The sequence below is a fragment of the Felis catus genome, chromosome A1, assembly GCF_018350175.1.
Source record: "Felis catus isolate Fca126 chromosome A1, F.catus_Fca126_mat1.0, whole genome shotgun sequence".
NCBI classification, from domain to species: Eukaryota; Metazoa; Chordata; class Mammalia; order Carnivora; family Felidae; genus Felis; species Felis catus.
The window spans coordinates 187442572-187463754 of record NC_058368.1 but is presented as its reverse complement, the minus strand read 5'-3'; positions in this window follow the sequence as shown (position 1 = coordinate 187463754).

The window sequence follows — 21183 nt, the reverse complement described above, 5'->3', positions numbered from 1 at the left end:
AAGTCAATAGGGGTCCCCTCCACTTTAAGAGTTACCCTGGGTTCGGGGAGAGGGTCCGAACCCCGACTCCCCTAATCACTTAGTTCATCTAGCTCTAGGACTTTTACTCGATCAGTCTTGCTTCCCTTCCTGCCGGCCCTTTTTGGACAATCTCGGGCCCAATGCCCTATCTCCTTGCAGTATGCACACTGATCCTTCTGCAGCCTCTGCTTCCCCCCCTTGGTAGTTCCTTTACCTTTTCTTGCGTCGTCTGCCAGCTGCTGGAGACGGCGGTCTCGTTCCTCGGGGAAGTCAGCAGTGGCAGCTAGTAGTACTCTGGCCAGGTCTCGAGTCTGCTTACTGCTGGCAGCCGCCATGGCACGAGCCTGCTTGTCCTCAGGAGGCTCCCAGTTATTATATACCTTTTTGGCTACCACCAGTAAGTCCTGTAAGACCAGTAAGACTTTTTTCTCCTAGTCTGTAATTTTCTCCTAATGTCTATGGCCAATTGGTTTACAAAGGCCATGATAACAGCTGCCTTGCTTTCCAGAGCCTCTGGATCCATGGGGGTATAGGTACAGAATGCCTCCATGATCCGTTCTAAAAAGGCAGCCGGAGATTCATCTTTTCCCTGTTGTACATTTCCTACCTTGGCCAAATTGGTTGGCTTTCTAGCAACCATTCGGAGACCCCCCATTAGAGTCTGGCGGTAGACCTGGAGCCTCTCCTTGCCTTCTGCCATGTTGAAATCCCACTGGGGCCGAGTTAAGGGGAAGAAGGCATCTATCTGAGCCTGGTTGGTGGTGGGATTCCCGTCTGCGCCTGGAACTAGTTTTCGGGCCTCATTGAGGATTCTTTCTCTTTCTTCAGTTGTGAACAGGACCTGCAAAAGCTGCTGGCAATCGTCCCACGTGGGCTGATGGGTAAAAAGAACAGTCTAATAAATCAATAAGCCCTGCTGGTTTCTCAGAAAACTTAGGATTCTGAGCTTTCCAATTGTAGAGGTCACTAGTGGCGAAAGGCCAATAGTGATGGGGCTGATTCCCCTCCGCGTCTGGGGGTCCGGTGGCTCGCAGGGGCAGAAGAGTGGAGTCGGCAGTGGAGGCGGATTGCTCCCTCTGAGCCCTTTGTCTGGTAAAGGGCGGGCTTCCCACTGGAGCGTTTCCGCCTCCCGCTCTCAGAACAGCGTCTGCCTCCCCCGGAGGGGGAGGATGGTGTTCTTCCGGCATCCTAGAGAGGTTATACGGGGGAGGAAAAATTAATTCTTCTTCGGTACCCCCCTGTAAGACAGGGTAGAGGGGTGCTGAAGGCTGGATAAGACTTTTCTTCTTCTTTGTCCCCTGCAAAGCAAGAATGGGTTTTGGCTCCGGAGGGAGCGGGGCTAGGAAGGGCTTAAGCCAAGAGGGTGGGTCTTCTACAAGGTCCTGCCAAGTGATAATGTAAGGGAGTTGATCAAGATGACCCGTCGTAGGCCGAGAGATGATACTCCTGACTGGGTGGATGGCAGCGAGGTCGAAGGTCCCCTCTGGTGGCCATCCAACATTGAAAGTTGGCCACTCGCTAGAACAAAAAAACTGCAACCGACCCTTTCGGACTTCCACACTGAGGTTGTTAGCTCTTCCCCTCACATCCTTAAAGTGATCAATCATAATACTTAGAGGAATACTTATGGGACAGTCTGAGTCTGTCCCATAACGCCCGTCCAGTAAGTCCACAGAACAAAACAGAGAAACACAAAAACAGACAACCAGAGGGCCCCTAGAAAGTCTTCCAATTCCATGGAAGCAAAACTGCAAGCTAGCTTAGACCTTTGAGGGGATTCCATGTCCCTCCAAAACTGATGAGGGGATTCCATGTCCCTCCGAAACCGATGAGGGGATTCCACATCCCTCCAAAGACGACAGCCTCACGCCGACCAGCGGGAGCAACCCGCCTCGTCTCAGACCTTTGAGGGGATTCTACATCCCTCCAGAAGGGAGAATCGGAACGTCTTCCGAAACTCCCGGCCCATGGTGCTCCAGTGCGTCCACTTAGACCGCGTCGGGCACTACCAGAATTCCAGAAATGAGCTCACACAGAAAAGACAGAACAAACAGACAGACACTAACTGTGGCCAGTCAGGCTCTCTGGGTCGGGGGTCCCTCGGGGGTCTTGGGATCCCAGGACGAGCCCCCAAATGTTGTGCCCAGAATTCGTGATCCCCAAAGACCACCAGGGAGCCAAGTCCGATGCAAAAGCAAAAGAGCCTTTATTCGAGCTAGCTCGAGCTCAGTCTCCTACCTGCACCGACGCAGCGGTGAGATACCAGGGAGAGAGAGCGAGTTTCAAAAGCACAAAGGTTTTATAGGGGTCTAGGGGCAGCCGATTGGCTGGGGAAGGGGCGTGGCTTCAGCTGATTGGCTGGGGAAGGGGCGTGTTTTGATCAGGAAGCTTGAATGGGTGAGTGGGAGGTCACTCAAAGGGAGGAGGCGTGGTCTAGGTGAAGGACACAGAACAAGATGGAGCGGACTGGCGTAGGCCCGCCCTTTCAACAGCAAGCTGGACTTAACATCTGAAAGGTTATAAGTTAACAGCTCTGCTCGGAGAGCAGGAAGGCTGGAGGACAACGAGAGGGAGAGTTGCTGAGCCCCGGGATGACAGAGCTCAGTTTGGCGAGGAACAAAGGCGCTTGCCAGTGCCATCTCCCTCGCCCATCCCCCAGCCAAAATCCCAAAGGGAACCAGTTCCTGCTAGGGAACTTGCTCGCACTGCGCAAACACCTAACGCTGTGCTTCTGCGGATCCATCCTCTGGCGGCAGGTCTGACTCCCTCCCGCTGTCACAGGGCCCCTCCTGAAGCGGATCACCAAAGGAGAAGCGAGCTAAGCCTGCCCCTCCCGCCCCTGTGCACCTTGCCTATCCACCCCAGCTAATACACCAGATCCCCAGCATCACAAGCCTGGCAGTGTGCAAGTAGCCCAGACGGGCCACGCCACCCCACAGTGAATCCTGCCCCTAGGAGAGGGGAAGAGAAGGTACACACCAGTCTGACTGTGGCCCCAGCGGTGGGATGGGGGCAGACATCAGGTCTGACTGCAGCCCTGCCCACCAACTCCAGTTATTCAAGACAGCACAGGGGAAGTGCCCTGCAGTTCCACACCACTCCAGGGACTATCCAAAATGACCAAACGGAAGAATTCCCCTCAAAAGAATCTCCAGGAAATAACAACAGCTAAGGAACTGATCAAAAAGGATTTAAGCAATATAACAGAAAGTTAATTTAGAATAATAGTCATAAAATTAATCGCTGGGCTTGAAAACAGTATAGAGGAGAGCAGAGAATCGATTGCTACAGAGATCAAGAGACTAAGGAACAGCCAGGAGGAGCTAAAAAATTCTATAAATGAGCTGCAAAATAAAATGGAAATGACCACGGCTTGGATTGAGGAGGCAGAGGAGAGAATAGGTGAACTAGAAGATAAAATTACGGAAAAAGAGGAAGCTGAGAAAAAGAGAGATAAAAAAAATCCAGGAGTATGAGGGCAAAATTAGAGAACTAAGTGATGCACTAAAGAGAAATAACCTACGCATAATTGGTATTCCAGAGGAGGAAGAGAGAGGGAAAGGTGTTGAAGGTGTACATGAAGAAATAATAGCTGAGAACTTCCTTGAACTGGGGAAGGAAAAAGTCATTGAAATCCAAGAGGCACAGAGAACTCCCTTCAGACGTAACTTGAATTGATCTTCTGCACGACATATCATAGTGAAACTGGCAAAATACAAGGATAAAGAAAAATTCTGAAAGTAGCTAGAGATAAACGTGCTCTAACATATAAAGGGAGACCGATAAGACTCGTGACAGATCTCTCTACTGAAACTTGGCAGGCCAGAAAGGAATGGCAGGAGATCTTCAATGTGATGAACAGAAAAAAATGTGCAGCCGAGAATCCTTTATCCAGCAAGTCTGTCATTTAGAATAGAAGGAGAGATAAAGGTCTTCCCAAACAAACAAAAACTGAAGGAATTCACCACCACTAAACCAGCCCTACAAGAGATCCTAAGGGGGATCCTGTGAGACAAAGTACCAGAGACATCGCTACAAGCATGAAACCTATGGACATCACAATGACGCTAAACCCATATCTTTCTATAATAACATTGAATGTAAATGGACTAAATGCGCCAACCAAAAGACATAGGGTATCAGAATGGATAAAAAACAAGACCCATCTATTTGCTGTCTACAAGAGTCTCATTTTAGACCTGAGGACACCTTCAGATTGAGAGTGAGGGGATGGAGAACTATTTATCATGCCACTGGAAGTCAAAAGAAAGCTGGAGTAGCCATACTTCTACCAGACAAACTAGACTTTAAATTAAAGGCTGTAGCAAGAGATGAAGAAGGGCATTATATTATAATTACAGGGTCTATCCATCAGGAAGAGCTAACAATTATAAATGTCTATCTGCCGAATCCAGGAGCCCTGAAATATATAAAACAATTACTCACAAACATAAGCAACCTTATTGATAAGAATGTGGTAATTGCAGGGGACTTTAACACTCCACTTACAGAAATGGATAGATCATCTAGACACATGGTCAATAAAGAAACAAGGGCCCTGAAGGATACATTGGATCAGATGGACTTGACAGATATATTTAGAACTCTGCATCCCAAAGCAACAGAATATACCTTCTTCTCGAGTGTACATGGTACATTCTCCAAGCTAGATCACATACTGGGTCACAAAACAGCCCTTCATAAGTATACAAGAATTGAAATCATACCATGCATACTTTCAGACCACAATGCTATGAAGCTTGAAATCAACCACAGGAAAAAGTCTGGAAAACCTCCAAAAACATGCAGATTAAAGAACACCCGACTAAAGAATGAGTGGATCAACCAGGCAATTAGAGAAGAAATTAAAAAATACATGGAAACAAACGAAAATGAAAATACAACAATCCAAACGCTTTGGGACGCAGTGAAGGCAGTCCTGAGAGGAAAATACATTGCAATCCAGACCTATCTCAAGAAACAAGAAAAATCCCAAATACAAAATCTAACAGCACACCTAAAGGAAATAGAAGCAGAACAGCAAAGGCAGCCTAAACCCAGCAGAAGAAGAGAAATAATAAAGATCAGAGCAGAAATAAACAATATAGAACCAAAAAAACTGTAGAGCCGATCAATGAAACCAAGAGTTGGTTTATTGAAAAAATAAACAAAATTGATAAACCTCTAGCCAGGCTTCTCAAAAAGAAAATGGAGATGACCCAAAGAGATAAAATCATGAATGAAAATGGAATTATTACAACCAATCCCTCAGAGATACAAACAATTATCAGGGAATACTATGAAAAATTATATGCCAACAAACTGGACAACCTGGGATACATGGACAAATTCCTAAACACCCACACACTTCCAAAACTCAACCCAGAGGAAATAGAAAGCTTGAACAGACCCATAACCAGTGAAGAAATTGAATCAGTTATCAAAAATCTCCCAACAAATAAGAGTCCAGGACCAGATGGCTTCCCAGGGGAGTTCTGCCAGATGTTTAAAGCAGAGATAATCCCCATCCTTCTCAAGCTATTCCAAAAAATAGAAAGGGAAGGAAAACTTCCAGACTCATTCTATGAAGCCAGTACTACTTTGATTCCTAAACCAGACAGAGACCCAGTAAAAAAAAGAGAACTATAGGCCAATATCCATGATGAATTTGGATGCAAAAATTTTCAAGATACTAGCAAATCGAATTCAACAGCACGTAAAAAGGATTATTCACCATGATCAAGTGGGATTCATTCCTGGGATGCAGGGCTGGTTCAACATTCGCAAATCAATCAACATGATACATCACATTAATAAAAGAAAAGATAAGAACCATATGATCCTGTCAATCGATGCAGAAAAGGCCTTTGACAAAATCCAGCACCCTTTCTTAATAAAAACCTCGAGAAAGTCGGGATAGAAGGAAGATACTGAAACATCATAAAAGCCATTTATGAAAAGCCCACAGCTAACATCATCGTCAATGGGGGAAAACTGAGAGCTTTTTCCCTGAGATCAGGAACACGACAGGGATGTCCACTCTCACTGCTGTTAACATAGAGTTGGAAGTGCTAGCATCAGCAATCAGACAACAAAAAGAACTCAAAGGCGTCAAAATTGGCAAAGATGAAGTCAAGCTTTCACTTTTTGCAGATGACATGATATTATACATGGAAAATCTGATAGACTCCACCAAAAGTCTGCTAGAACTGATACATGAATTCAGCAAAGTTGCAGGATACAAAATCAATGTACAGAAATCAGTTGCATTCTTATACACTTGTAATGAAGCAACAGAAAGACAAATAAAGAAACTGATCCCATTCACAATTGCACCAAGAAGCATAAAATATCTAGGAATAAATCTAACCAAAGATGTAAAAGATCTGTATGCTGAAAACTATAGAAAGCTTATGAAGAAAATTGAAGAAGATATAAAGAAATGGAAAAACATTCTGTGCTCATGGATTGGAAGAATAAATATTGTCAAAATGTCAATACTACCCAAAGCTATCTACACATTCAATGCAATCTCAATCAAAATGGCACCAGCATTCTTCTCTAAACTAGAACAAGCAATCCTAAAATTCATATGGAACCACAAAAGGCCCCAAATAGCCAAAGTAATTTTGAAGAAGAAGACCAAAGCAGGAGGCATCACAATCCCAGACTTTAGTCTCTACTACAAAGCTGTCATCATCAAGACAGCATGGTATTGGCACAAAAACAGACACATAGACCAAGGGAATAGAATAGAAACCCCAGAACTAGACCCACAAACGTATTGCCAACTAATCTTTGACAAAGCAGGAAAGAACATCCAATGGAAAAAAGACAGTCTCTTTAACAAATGGTGCTGGGAGAACTGGACAGCAACATGCAGAAGAATGAAACTAGACCACTTTCTCACACCATTCACAAAAATAAACTCAAAATGGATAAAGGACCTGAATGTGAGACAGGAAACCATCAAAACCTTAGAGGAGAAAGCAGGAAAAGACCTCTCTGACCTCAGCCGTAGCAATCTCTTACTTGACACATCCCCAAAGGCAAGGGAATTAAAAGCAAAAATGAACTACTGGGACCTTATGAAGATAAAAAGCTTCTGCACAGCAAAGGAAACAACCAACAAAACTAAAAGGCAACCAACGGAATGGGAAAAGATATTTGCAAATGACATATCAGACAAAGGGCTAGTATCCAAAATCTATAAAGAGCTCACCAAACTCCACACCTGAAAAACAAATAACCCAGTGAAGAAATGGGCAGGAAACATGAATAGACACTTCTCTAAAGAAGACATCCGGATGGCCAACAGGCACATGAAAAGATGCTCAACGTCACTCCTCATCAGGGAAATACAAATCAAAACCACACTCAGATATCACCTCACGCCAGTCAGAGTGGCCAAAATGAACAAATCAGGAGACTATAGATGCTGGTGAGGATGTGGAGAAATGGGAACCCTCTTACACTGTTGGTGGGAATGCAAATTGGTGCAGCCACTCTGGAAAACAGTGTGGAGATTCCTCAAAAAATTAAAAATAGACCTACCCTATGACCCAGCAATAGCCCTGCTAGGAATTTACCCAAGGGATACAGGAGTACTGATGCATAGGGGCACTTGTACCCCAATGTTTATAGCAGCACTCTCAACAATAGCCAAATTGTGGAAAGAGCATAAATATCCATCAACTGATGAATGGATAAAGAAATTGTGGTTTATATACACAATGGAGTACTAGGTGGCAATGAGAAAGAATGAAATGTGGCCCTTTGTAGCAACATGGATGGAACTGGAGAGTGTGATGCTAAGTGAAATAAGCCATACAGAGAAAGACAGATACCATATGTTTTCACTCGTATGTGGATTCTGAGAAACTTAACAGAAACCTATGGGGGAGGGGAAGGAAAAAAAAAAGAGGTTAGAGTGGGAGAGAGCCAAAGCATAAGAGACTGTTATAAACTGAGAACAAACTGAGGGTTGATGGGGTGTGGGAGGGAGGGAAGGGTGGGTGATGGGTATTGAGGAGGGCACCTTTTGGTATGAGCACTGGGTGTTGTATGGAAACCAATTTGACAAATTTCATATATTGAAAAAAAAAAAAAAAAGAAAGTGTCCTCAGGTGATTCCAATGTGCAGCCAGGATTGAGAAACATTGTTGTACATGCATCTTTGACCACTTGTGCTGTGTCTTGTCTAGGCCAGGACATTCCCTTGAGAACTGATGATAACCCAGAAGATGACCCATCAATATCTTTATTAAAAACGATGTTGAAATAATTCTCCTGTAAGTCAAGACATGGTATGTTGTTAGTACTTTGGCAGTGGAAAAAACCGTCCTACTAGTTCTCCTCTGCTCTGAAACATACACACACACACACACACACACACACACACACACACACACACCCTTCTGCAGCACCGATGCTTGTCTTTTAATTGCTAGGGAGAAGGGGGAAAAGAGCATTAAAAAGATAAGCTTCATTGAAGGGATCAGGATGGTAGCTCATTCCTTATCCTTAATAGAGTCTCTGTGTTAGTTGTTTTCATTATTTAAACTCTAACATTGAAGAAATATTCAGTGTAGAAACATTAGGACAGATTAATAAGTAAAAAGAAAAATACGTAAGCATCTATTTTTTATTTAATGAAGAATAATGAGAATGAAGTGTAATCATCTTAATCAAATGCAGTGTGCAAATGTTACATTTTGGGTTGGAGAAGATGAATGCCTAGCAACAGATGCAGAGATTTTATCATCGTTGTATGTATTTGGAGGCAGATGTGACTCAATGAACCAAGACAAAAAAGCAAGGGTAATGTCCAAAATATATAACAGCTGGTGTGTCATGGGGACTGATACTGGCCAAAACTCAGCGCTGGCCTGTTTTGACCAAAACTCAACCCTCCAAATACATTTGGTGTAGAAGTGTTAAAATTCTCCTGCTCTCACTAATCTACCCTACTTGCTTGTCACATTGCCTGGGATTCTACCACTCAATGGGGAAAAAATTTTTATCTTCCTTGGAATGTAAATATAGATACCTTTTAAAGGATAGTATGTATATGTGCATGAGACCTTAATCTCTTAAGAGCCATTTCCCTTGGTATTGATTACTTTATAGTTTATAACATGACAAGATTCCCTGTTGGAAAGGTACCCTGATGGATAGGACACGGTCTTGATGGAGAGAGAAAATTCAGGACCATGGGCTCATCTATGAAATGACATCATTAGGAGTGGAATGGGAAGAGGACATAAAGATCAGTCTGGCTTGTTTCTATCGTTTTGCCAAGGAATTAACTTTATCAAAGATCACTGGATCTGGAAGGAACTGTGGAGATCACCTCTTCTACCCGCCCTAGTTTACATCTGAGGAAACTGAGCCCAGAGAGGGAAAGTGACTTGGTTAAGGCCACAAGCTATTTAGTTTGGCAATGTGGGAAGAACTTTAGTGTCAGAACTTGTTTTAAAGTATGGATTTTATTCTGCTGAGGTGTGGCTCTTCTGCTATCCTTGAGACTTAAATTTCCTGAAAATTGGAAAATTAAGTTTCCAAAAAAAATTAATACATGTGAAGGTATAGAATATGCTATGGTTGCATAAAAGTTACTTGCGGCAGAAGGATTTGAGATCCTCAACTCCCTTATCTGCCTAAGAGAAGAGACTTTCAAAAGAACTCAGGAGAACTCAATGGTCACAAATCCTTTCCTTCTAACCTTGGTGATGAGAAGTTGGTACCACATCAAAACAGGCATTGTCACAAAACTATCATATCCCCATTTCTTCTAAGTGCTCTTTTCCTGCTGTCCTTTTTTTTTTTTTTTTTTTACTTTTTTAAAATGTTTTATTTATTTTTGACAGAGAGAGAGAGAGACAGACAGAGCATGAGCGGGAGAGGGGCAGAGATAGAGGGAGACACAGAATCCAAAGCAGGCTCCAGGCTCTGAGCTGTCAGACCAGAGCCTGACGCGGGGCTCGAACTCGTGAACCATGAGATCGTGACCTGAGCTGAAGTTGGATGCTCAACCGACTGAGCCACCCAGGCGCCCCTCCTGCTGTCCTTCTAAGAAGTCATTTTCTTCCCACAAGTGCCTATTCCCCCTCCACCTCCCCTATTAAGATGATATATAAACCCTTTGGTCACATCTTTTTGTATAAACTACCATACATACAGGATTAAAATCTGTTTTCTCTTTTGCTGATCTTTCCATTTGGTTTAATTTGTAGACTCTAATTTCTAAATGTGAGAGGGTAGAGGAAACGTTTTGCTCCCTGAACCATGACTCATATGAAAGACAATAAGCATGTGTAAAGATTTTACTCAACTCATTAATGACTGACTCAGTAAGAGGGTAGAGGTGGTTCAAAAAGAAAATTTGAAGAACAGACATTGATATCATAAGCCAGTCAAAAGGAATGTGGAAGTGAATTTGCTAAAAGATACAAAATTGGTTAATGTTCTACAGGGCAATGAAATTGTAACCTTTGGGACAGAAATCTATAAGTTAACATCCTTTTCACAATGTTTGTTCCCTAAACAAGTAGTGAAAGGCAAGATCAAAGTCCTAATTAAATGATCCTCTCATGAGTCTGAGAAACAATGGCATTGAAAGGACAAACATTTCTCACTTCAATTTATTTCCAAGTTTTGGATAATTTGGTATTATTATGGGATGTGTTGGAAAAAAATGTGTCTGAATGTCCCCCTGGTGTTACTGTTGAGCAGGAAAATGTGCTTCTGGACTTTTCTGGGTCCTTGACTTCAAGAGTCCATCCATCTGTCTATCTCCTACGTACACAATGCCAGAGAAAGTTGTCCTAGGAAAGAGAAACTCCCTTTCGATAATCCTCCCAGCATCAATTAGCCACACTGCTGAGCATTTTAAATCCTAGGCCCTGGAGGGGTCTAGTCTTTGCTTGAAGCCAAAGTGAACAGATATATTTGTCAGTTTAGCAAAGAATGAGTGGAAATAAGCCAATGATGTAAAGTTTAGAGCAGAGGGCCCTGTTGTATGAGGGGTGGCCATTGGGCAATAACAGCTTTCCTCTTCTATTTTGGGGGAGGGGAGAAGAGGCTGATATCATTTCACTTCCTTTTCTCATCCAAGTAACAAAACATGGCCACACACCCTGGTGCTTCTCCAAGTCCAGGCCTTGGTCAAGAGGTCTGGTTTAGGGCTGAATTGGCTTCTCTTGGGACAGCCTATTTCTGAATTTGCCTCTGTTTGCATTTAAAATTAATTATTTAGTTAAAAAATAGGCTGTTCCCTGTTCTCAGGCTGGTAGTGACCCCCCCCTGAAAAAGTGTTTGGAAATACTGCATATGTTTGTATCACAGCTCATGTCTCTGGGCTGAACTCTATAGCCACTTTTTCTCACATAGCTGCAGTCAGGGCTGTTTTGGCCTTATTTTGAAGTTTTGGGGAACATATTCCTCCTTGTGCCTTTGACCCTATTAGCCAGTTCTCATATATTCTACACTCCCCATTAGAACTTGTACATGCTTGATATACACTCCATTTGGGAAGAAATGACTGACAGCTTTTAATTTGTTAACTATCCCAGAGATCTTGTTTTTAAGAAATGCATTTTTTTTAAATAAGAAAAGTTCTTGCTCATTATTAAAGGCTTAGGAAATACAGAAATGTGTTAAGAAGAAAATTTAAATCACCCAGAATACCACTATCCAGAGATAACAAATGTGGTTAACATTTTTCTCTATTTCCTTCCAGATATACATGTATTTTAGAACAAATTAAGATTATGCTGTTTTATTAACTTTTTAATTGTGGTTGAAGCCAGTTCCAAGGGTAAAATTTCATGTATCAGTCAGGGGATTGCAAAGATTTGTTTTTGAGGCAGGAGAAGAAGTTCATGGCAGTGAGAGCTTATGACACTCATGAACTCCATCCAAAGAAATGATCCTCTGCCCACATGTTGGGCTGGCTGAGATGGTCTCTTAAAGATTTTTGGAGCTATTTATATTACTGTGTGTTCAGGGAGTAGGAAAGCCTAAAGCACTGTTTTTCCAGTTTGGGAACGCAGGTATCCAGCCTTCCCCATCTCTGTACATGGCACCATTGCCCACTGAGTTAGCTGACTGGAATTTGATTCTTATTTTCTCTTACCTCACCTCTTCAGGTTCTATCTGAATCTGCTCACTTCTTGCCATCTTCACTGTTACCATCTTGATCTAAGACCCCATGATTTTTCACCTGAATGAGTTTAGTTAGGATTTGTGGAAATAAAGACCAACACAATGGGAAGATGGGAAAGCTATTTATTTAGGGCTTGCTGTGTATAAAGGGATCCAGCCACCATTACTTTTGTTTTGGCTGTGACTCAAAAGCAGGCAGAGGAGTGGGAAAGCTTTAGAGGGGAGAAAAGGGAAGACTTCAGGTATATCCAGCTTAGAGGCTGTTAGCATGAGGAAGTTGTAAGTGGGCTAACCAGAAGCAGGACATCTTGTGTGATTGGTTAAGGGTGCCTATTTGGCTTTCTCTGGTTGTTTCTAAGTTATAAGGAGAAAATTTAATGAAGGTGCAAGTTACTAATGAAGTTCTGCCTATTGGGGGATGATTGTTTCAGGAGTTATTTGGTTTCATGGATTTTTTTCTAGAGATTAGTGGTCTTTTGACTTTTTGCAAGTCTCACTTATAAATAGTGAGTAGGCTGGTTTCCTGGGCTCATTACCATAGATAATGGGTTGGTTTCCTGGGCTGAGTGCAGATAGTAGGCTAGAATTTTATTTTTACAGATGATCTAGCCTTTGTGTCTTAGTCTCTCATGCTGCATTCAAAGTTTAATGTTGTCCCTTTGGTGAACACTTGGTACCAACTTGACTCTGAAGTTGCTGCTATTATTATTATTATCCTTATTTGCCTAGGAAGTACTTGAGAGTTAAGTAAGTGGCACAAGTTCACATGGTAAGAAAAGCCTGACTTTAACCTTGGCAGTTTTCACTCCAGAAATCACTATCTCAGATTACCTCCTTAAGATACTTAGAGACTGGGCTTGTCCTGTCCTTGCCACTGTGTTAGCAGATAAGAATTTAAAATGTAAGAGGTTTCTTTATTTAAATACCAGTTAGTTAACATATAGTGTAATATTAGTTTCAGGAGTAGAATTTAGTGATTCATCATATTGATATGTATAAATAAAAACGAGACAAACAAAAAGTTCCTCAACTATAAAAAAGTATTTAAATGTCAATTACTCATAAATAAGCACTATTTCCACTTGAATATATATAGTTTTCAGAAATTTTACTATGCAAATGTAATTATATTTAAAAACAAATAAAATGTCTTTCTTAATAAAATGGAAGAGGTTTCTCCATCAGCAGAATTTGCATTTTGCCTCTACTAATTCTTATCCTGAGGAAGTCAATCTATTCTGTATGACTTAACTCATCTTTTATCCTCTCAGTGAAACTGGACCCCATTTATCCCATTCTCCTCTTAAATACTCAATGGACTGTAGGATACAAAGGAGTGAATCACATAGAAGGAAATGGAAAATGTTGGGACATCCCTGGTATACACACTTAAAAGTCAGACTGAGTAGGTTTGGTCTTCAGGTCCCCCACTTAGTAGCTAGAGACCTTGGGCTGATCCCTGAATTTATCTAAGCCTGTTTCCAAATTTGTAAATAAGGATGATGATAAAATACTACCTATCCTGTGAAGATGAGAGTAAAGATTGAAATAACAGACATAAAGCACTTGAATAATGCCAAGGCAGATGGTAAGTGTTCAATGTAAATTAAAATGCAAATAGCCTTAGAAGATTCTTTCCTATAACCTTAACTAATGTAATAGGAAAATGGGAATTTGAATTGTTGACAGGGCTAGAAAGGAAGGAGAGAAATATCATATATAGTACTCTTTTTCAAAAAATGTCTGTGAAAAGTGAAGAATTTTTTTGAAAGTTCACATCAAGTGACATTTCAATCTCCATCTCACCCCCACACATACTTCCCGCCCCCAAACACTATTCACATTTGAGATGCTCCAATGATTACAAGGGAAAAAGACTGAATAAGATTTTATTTTTACTGATTGAATTGAACAATTGGTCTTGGTAAATCCAAATAAACACACAACACATTAAGGACTCAAATCCTATTTTATTTGTCTTCTCTGGGCCACTGTATTTGAAATAAGTAGAAACCAGATGAATAGGAGGAACAATACAGGGAACAATACAATATAGAGATGCCTAGCCTTTCACTTGTTGAAATAGTAACATATCAAGGGCCTTATCCTCTACTTGCATACAAAGCACAAAGGAATAATTTAAATTTCTAATTTAACAGAAGAAAAGAGATCCACCACAGTTTATTTGCTGTCTCCATGGTATCATCCTATCCAGGGGAGCTAGAGAATTTGTCTCAAAGAGGGCAGAATGTGGCTTAGTGGCGTTACAGGGTCAGGAATCCTTGGGTGGCCAGAGTGGAAGGTGTCTGGAGCCTGACATCACACCCATTGGAGAATGTAGGTGGGCAGGCAGGAGAGTGAGATGACATGGGAGCTAGTGGAAGTTCCTGATTGCCTTTATTTTCTTAATAATTTAGAGAAGTCAAGTCAAGGGCTGAAAATTGAGAAGGGGACTCGGGGTTTGCAAAGAGGAAAAGTCATGAAAGAATCATCAAGGGGGGTGGAAGAATGAATGGGCTCCTGCTTGAGGTTTACAATCAAGACTTCGGCGACCCAGTCAGCATGGTTATATTTCTCTCTAGCAGCTCTTAGCTCTCAGGGTGTGGGTTGAGCAGGCAGAGACTTAATTCCAATGAAGAGATGTGTTGTTTAGCCAGTATGACAAAGTGAAGAGGCCAGAGGATTGGAGAAGAGGGAGCAATGATGACAATGGACTAGGGAATCTGAGCCTCTGTCACTGTCACTCATCCTGTCCCCTGTGTCATGTCCTCCCTTGGAAAGTGGTATGCTTGCAAGTGAGAGTTTGGAGAGGTTTCAGTGATTGGTAATGACAAAGTCTAGAGTATGGGATGAGGCCATGGAAGTGACTGGTGAAGTGGGATGGAGAACCAGTTCACTGCAGGTGAGAAAAGTAAAGGGAGTGAGTGAACAGGATATTGGAAGGGTCAACAATGTAGATGTGGAAATCACCAATAATTAAGACAGAACTGGTATTGGAGGGAGGGAAGATAAGCCAGGGGTAAACATTTTAGGAATAAAGGGTGGGACCTAGGGAGTGGACTGTAATAAGGAGGGGTGGTGAGTGGTGTAATCTGATAACTGGTGATTCAAAGCTGCAGGGGTTTTACTGAGGAAGGAAGGGGAGTCGTCTAGAAGAAAGGCTAAAGGATACTACCCTGTCTGCAGGCCTGGTGGAGGGGAGACAGTACAGTCCATACTGGAAGAGTCTTTAGAGAAAGTCTCATTCTCAGGGTGGAGCCAGGATTCTGTTAAAAGGGTCTCTTGGAAATTCAGTGAATAGGGTATAGGGAATGAGAAATAGTAGTGATGAAATGGAGTCTGTTAGATGTGCTGCTGTGTTTGCTCTGAGGAGGTATGTGGGAGAGGATTTTTGATAAGAAGTTTTGATAAGAAGTGATAGTAGTTTTAAAGGATGGGTAGAAGTTCTCCAGGCAGATAGGGAGGAAGGATGGAGAAAGAATATCATGGACAGGGGCACCTGGGTGGCTCAGTTGGTTAGGCATCCGACTTCGGCTCAGGTCATGATCTCAGTCTGTGGGTTCGAGCCCCGCATTGGGCTATGTGCTGACAGCTTGGAGTCTGGAGCCTGCTTCAGACTCTGGGTCTCCCTCTCTCTCTCTCTGCCCCTCCCCTGTTCATGCTCTGTGTCTTTCTCTCTCTCAAAAATAAATAAACATTAAAAAGAAAAAAAATATCATTGATAAAGGCCTGGTGGCCTGGTTGGATTTGGGGAACTGAAAGTGGACGGGAGAAAATGGAGGAGGGGTGACGGGCCAGGCAGTCCCAGGCTGGGCCCCCATCATGAAGGGCCATGAATATGCCATATTTGGAAGTGCCATTGAAGGAGTGTAAACAGGACAGTGTCTGGGTTTAGAAAAGTATTGAAATCAGTAGAACCATTGTGTGATTTGCATTTGTTTATTCGTATATGTATCTATGAATACAGATTGATCTGTCTATCTAACATATCATCTCTATGATGTTGACTCCAGTTGTTCCAGTATCTGGACTCAACCAAATACTGAAGATTTGAGGCAGAGACCAGAACACTGAGTGCCTTGGGGAAGGGGCTAAATTTAGAGGCCCAATGGTTCTGAGTCTGCATAGACATACGTGTGATCTGGATTTCCAGGTTGTCACTTACCAGTTTATGGCCTGGGACAAACTATTTAATATCTCTCATTCTCCTAATCAGTAAAATGGGAAGAATAGTCCCTGCTTGAAAGGTTCCAGTGTGGATTAAATGAGATCATACAGTAATGTACTCACTGGAGTGACTGTCACATGTTAAGGGTTCAATAAATATTTGCTGTTATCTTATGGTTATGAATTTCAAGCCCATGAATTTCACGTAATGCTCCTACATTACTCTCTGGTTTGGCTGCACATCGAATGTTCGATGAAGGTTGCATGCTAGACCCCAAACCAGCAGCATTAGTATCACCAGGGAATTAGAAATGCAAAATTCAGAACCTCTGGGGGTGAAGCAGAAATCTGTGGTTTAATAAATTCCCCAGGTGATTCTAATGCACACTCAAATGTCATAAGTATGATCTAAGGCTAGCAATTCAGAGAGTGGTCATTTCAGCTGTTAGCATCTCTTGCAACTGACCTGACAGTGTCGATGCAAAATAACCAAACCTTTTAGAATCTCTAAAACTAAGAAAGAGTTTTATCTGAGCCTGAGTTTGGACAATGGTCCCGGAAACATACTCTTCATGGGGAAAAAAGTGTTCCAGAGAATGAACAGTTTTCATAGGGTTATATACTTTCCTATCTTGTAAAGGATCAAAAGATTATAAATGAGCATATAGGCAGGAGCCACAAGTTTTAACGTCAAGTAATGCAGGGAGTAGGAGCACTGATTGATATCTTAAGGACAAGATGGTTTTCCTTTAGGCTACTCATCTACAAAGCAGGTACACAAGGTATGCTTGGTGGGCCATCAATCAGAGTGTTTGGTTGAAGCAAAGTTTATGTACAATCATGTTGACTTAGAAATCTAAAATGCTTCCTTTATATCTCAGGCCTTTAGAGAGTTTTTTCTCTCATCAGAAGGGATCTCACATCCTCCTAAAGCCCACCTGCTCTGAGTACCCCTGCCCAGTTCTGCTTTCCTTTTTTTTTTTTTTTTTTTCCTTCAGGGGAGAATGGTTAGATTTTGGATTGAGATTCCTTGTTTTTTGGTTTACTTCATTTTGTATGTTTTATTTTGCTTCTTTCAGGTACTCTTGCATCTTCTCAACAAACTATAGGTGCTGGATACTAGGGAAGGAAGACACAGTTCCTAATCCCATGGAATGCCCAATTGTGATACTGTGATTTATAATATATATGCATTTGGTGTTCATTCCCATTTCTGGCACTGTGGTCCTAAAAGCCTTGGAATTTCCTGTGATAAGAGTGACAAAGGTGTTGTATTAATGAGGTGACAGTGGATGACACCTAAGGATGGGGACTGGTTGCCAGGAGAACCAACCATATGATTCAAAGTTCAAACTTTCAACGTTAGCTCTCTGAGCTCCAGGGAGGAGAGAGGGTCTGGAGATTGAGTTCAGTCACTACTGGTTAATGCGTTAATCAATCATGCCTGTATAATGAAGCCTCCATAAAACCCCCAAAGCTCTGGGTTCCGAGAGCTTCCACGTTGGTGAACACATAGAGCTTTGAGCAGAGGGGCTTGCCCTGAGAGCACGGAGGCTCCTCACCCTTTCCCCATACCTTGTCCCATGCATTTCCTCTGGCTGGTTGTTCCTGAGTTACCTCCATTTGTAATAAACTGACAACCTTGTAAGTACGATGTTTCTTCAGGTTCTGTGAGCTGCTCTAGCAAGTTAATTGAAAATAAGGAGCAGGTTATTGGAACTTCCAACCCATAACCGATGGGTCAGAAAACTTGGGCTTATATCTGAAGTGGAGGTGGAGAAGCAGTCTTGTGGGGCTGAGCCCTTAACCTTTGGAACCCGATGTTATAGCTCGGTAAATAGTATCAGAGTGGAGTTAAATTACGGGACAACCAGTTTATGTTGGAGAGTCGTTTAGTGGGGGAAAGAACCCCCTACACATTGGAATCAAAATTTTAGTAATACGTTAAAAATAAAAGTGGCCAACTGGGCCAGTCTTGGGTAGACTTGTGAGGGGTAGTTTAGGTCCTCACTGTGACTTTGTCCTATCTGCCTGCCCATGTGGAAACCTGTTCTCAGGTTTGGATCTGACCTCAGTCATTTGTAATTTGAGCTATTCTGGTATGTAGGGTTTACTGACCAGATGGCATGCACCTGAGGAAAGAATCTGTAGGCATGTATTTCTCCCAGGTCACATTCCTGCAATAACATGCCACTTGCACTTTAAGTGGTATAGTGCTGAAGAGTACTGGATGGGCACCACAGATAAGGGTTTTGGTCTACAACTTGTTAGCTGCATAAACTTGGGCAAGTCCTGGCATTACTTGGCACCTCAGTTTTCCCATCTATAAAATGAGCTTGATGGGTTTTTTTTTCTTTCAAGTTTTTATTTAAGTTCTAGTTGGTTAACATACAGGTGTAGAATTTAGTGCTTCATCAGTTACATACAACACCCAGTGCTTTTCAAAGTGCCCTCCTTAATATCCATCACCCACTTAATCCACCCCCCAACCCACCTCTCTTCCAGCAACCCTGTTTGTCTCTATAGTTAAGAGCCTATTTTATGGTTTGTCTCTTTTTTTTTCCTCCTATGTTCCTCTGTCTTGTTTCTTAAATTCCACATAGGAGTGAAATCATATGGCATTTGTCTTTCTCTAATGGACTTATTTCACTTAGCATAATACTGTCTAACTGGCAAGATTTCATTCTTTTTTTGTGGCTGAGTAATATTCCATTGTATATATGTATGCCACGTCTTCTTTATCTGTATGGGCTTGATGATTTTTAACCTCATATAGCTGTGAAGACTATATAAGCTAATGCATAAAAAATATTTAGGTCAGTACCCTACCTAGAATATGGAGGGTGCATAATGAATGGTACTTTTTTTTTTAATATTTATTTATTTTTGACAGAGAGACAGAGCATGAGCAGGGGAGGGGCAGAGAGAGGGGGAGACACAGAATCTGAAGCAGGCTGCAGGCTCTGAGCTGTCAGCACAGAGCCCAATGTGGGGCTCGAACTCACAGACTGCGAGATCATGACCTGAGTCGAAGTCGGATGCTCAACCGACTGAGCCACCCAGGCGCCCCGGTACTTTGTTTTTTAATTAAAAATTTTTTTGAGCGAGCTCATGCACGAGTGAGCAAGTGGAGAGAGGAGCAGAGGCAGAGGCAGAGGCAGAGGGAGAGAGTCTTAAGCAGGCTCCATGCTAAATGTGAAGTCTAACATGGGGCTTGATCCCACGACTGTGAGATCATGACCTGAGCAGAAATCAAGAGTCAGATGCTCACCTGACTAAGCCACCTAGGAACCCTTGAATGGTACTTGTTAATGATTGCTATTAGACTTAATTTTCAGCTATGGAATGATAGGGTTTTTAAAAAATGTTTACTTATTTATATTGAGGGAGAGACAGAGCATAAGCAGGGGAGGGGCAGAGAGAAAGGAAGAGAGAGAATCCCAAGCAAGCTCTGCTCAGACAGCATGGAGCCTAACAGGGGGCTTGATCTCATGAACCATGAAATTATGACCTGAGCTGAAATCAAGAGTCAGACTCTGATCTGATTCAGCCCCAGAAGGATAAGTTTTATCCAAGATAATGTCATGAAGTGAATGTCAGACTCCAGTGAACTGTTGGGAAATTTTCGTGCCGAGTTTATTTTCCCTGAGCTATCACTTCTACTGTAACAGCCCCCTTTCCAAGGAGCCTAGAACTCCCCTCCTCACATGTGCCCAGAAATACCTGTGACCAAATCCTGTTTTCCTGTGGTGTCATCAGTGCTGGTGCTGAAGTGGCCTTGATCAAGTCCTGAATCTCTTCAGGGAGTTTAATGCCTTGCAAAACCCTCAAGCCTATTTTAATTCAATTATTTCATTCAGTGTCAGACTTAAAGAGCGCCCTACAGGGTCTTGGTTCTGAATGAATGCATTAAAAAAAATCAAATAGTATCGATTATAGCATAATCTTCAAGGGAGATATAAATAGAATCCCCTCTGTTGCCTTTTCATTTCTCTACCTTAGTTAATAAACATACTTTTATAGCATCTGCTTTTCTTTTTTCTCCCCTAATGCCCTTTAGTTGCGTTAGTAAGAAGGAAATAAAATTCAGAATATAACAAGATGTTAGTAAAGAATTTACCATCTGATTTTCAGGGCTGGAAGGGGTTTTCAACATTACCTGGTCTAACCTGCTTAATTTACTTAGTGTGAGGTAGAGGGGTAGAGCAGGAGATGGCTTGGCCAAGGTCACAGAACTTGACCTCCAATGAGCTTAGCTTGAAAACAATATGTTCTTCATCAAGGACAAGTATTGAGAGCCATGGTGAGACATGGCTTCAAAAAGATAAACTGAGGGGATGCCTGGGTGGCTCAGTCAGTTAAGGGTCTCTCAGTTTCGGTTCAGGTCATGATTTTGCGGTTCATAGATTCGAGCCCCACATCAGGAGGAAAGAGCCTGCTTGGAATTCTGTCTCCCTCTTTCTCTGCCCCTCCTCTGCTCACTCTCTATCTTTCTGTCTCAAACATAAATAAACATTTAAAATATAAAAAAAAGTAAACTGAATAGACCAGGGAAGTGGTTAAGGGTGGTGCTCTGGACTCAGAATACCAGGGATTGAATCTTGGTCCACTTCATGCCATATGCCTTTGGGCACATTATTTAATATTACTAGGTCTTTAGTTTCCTTACTCCCAAGTAGGGATTTATAATAGTACATATCTCAGTGTGCTGTTGAATCCAATGACCATTCACTAAAAAGCTTAGTACTGACACATAGTAAGTGCTCAATGAATTTTAATTATTATAGTTATTAAAGATTTTTTAAAAAGGTTCTTATTGGGATAGTAATG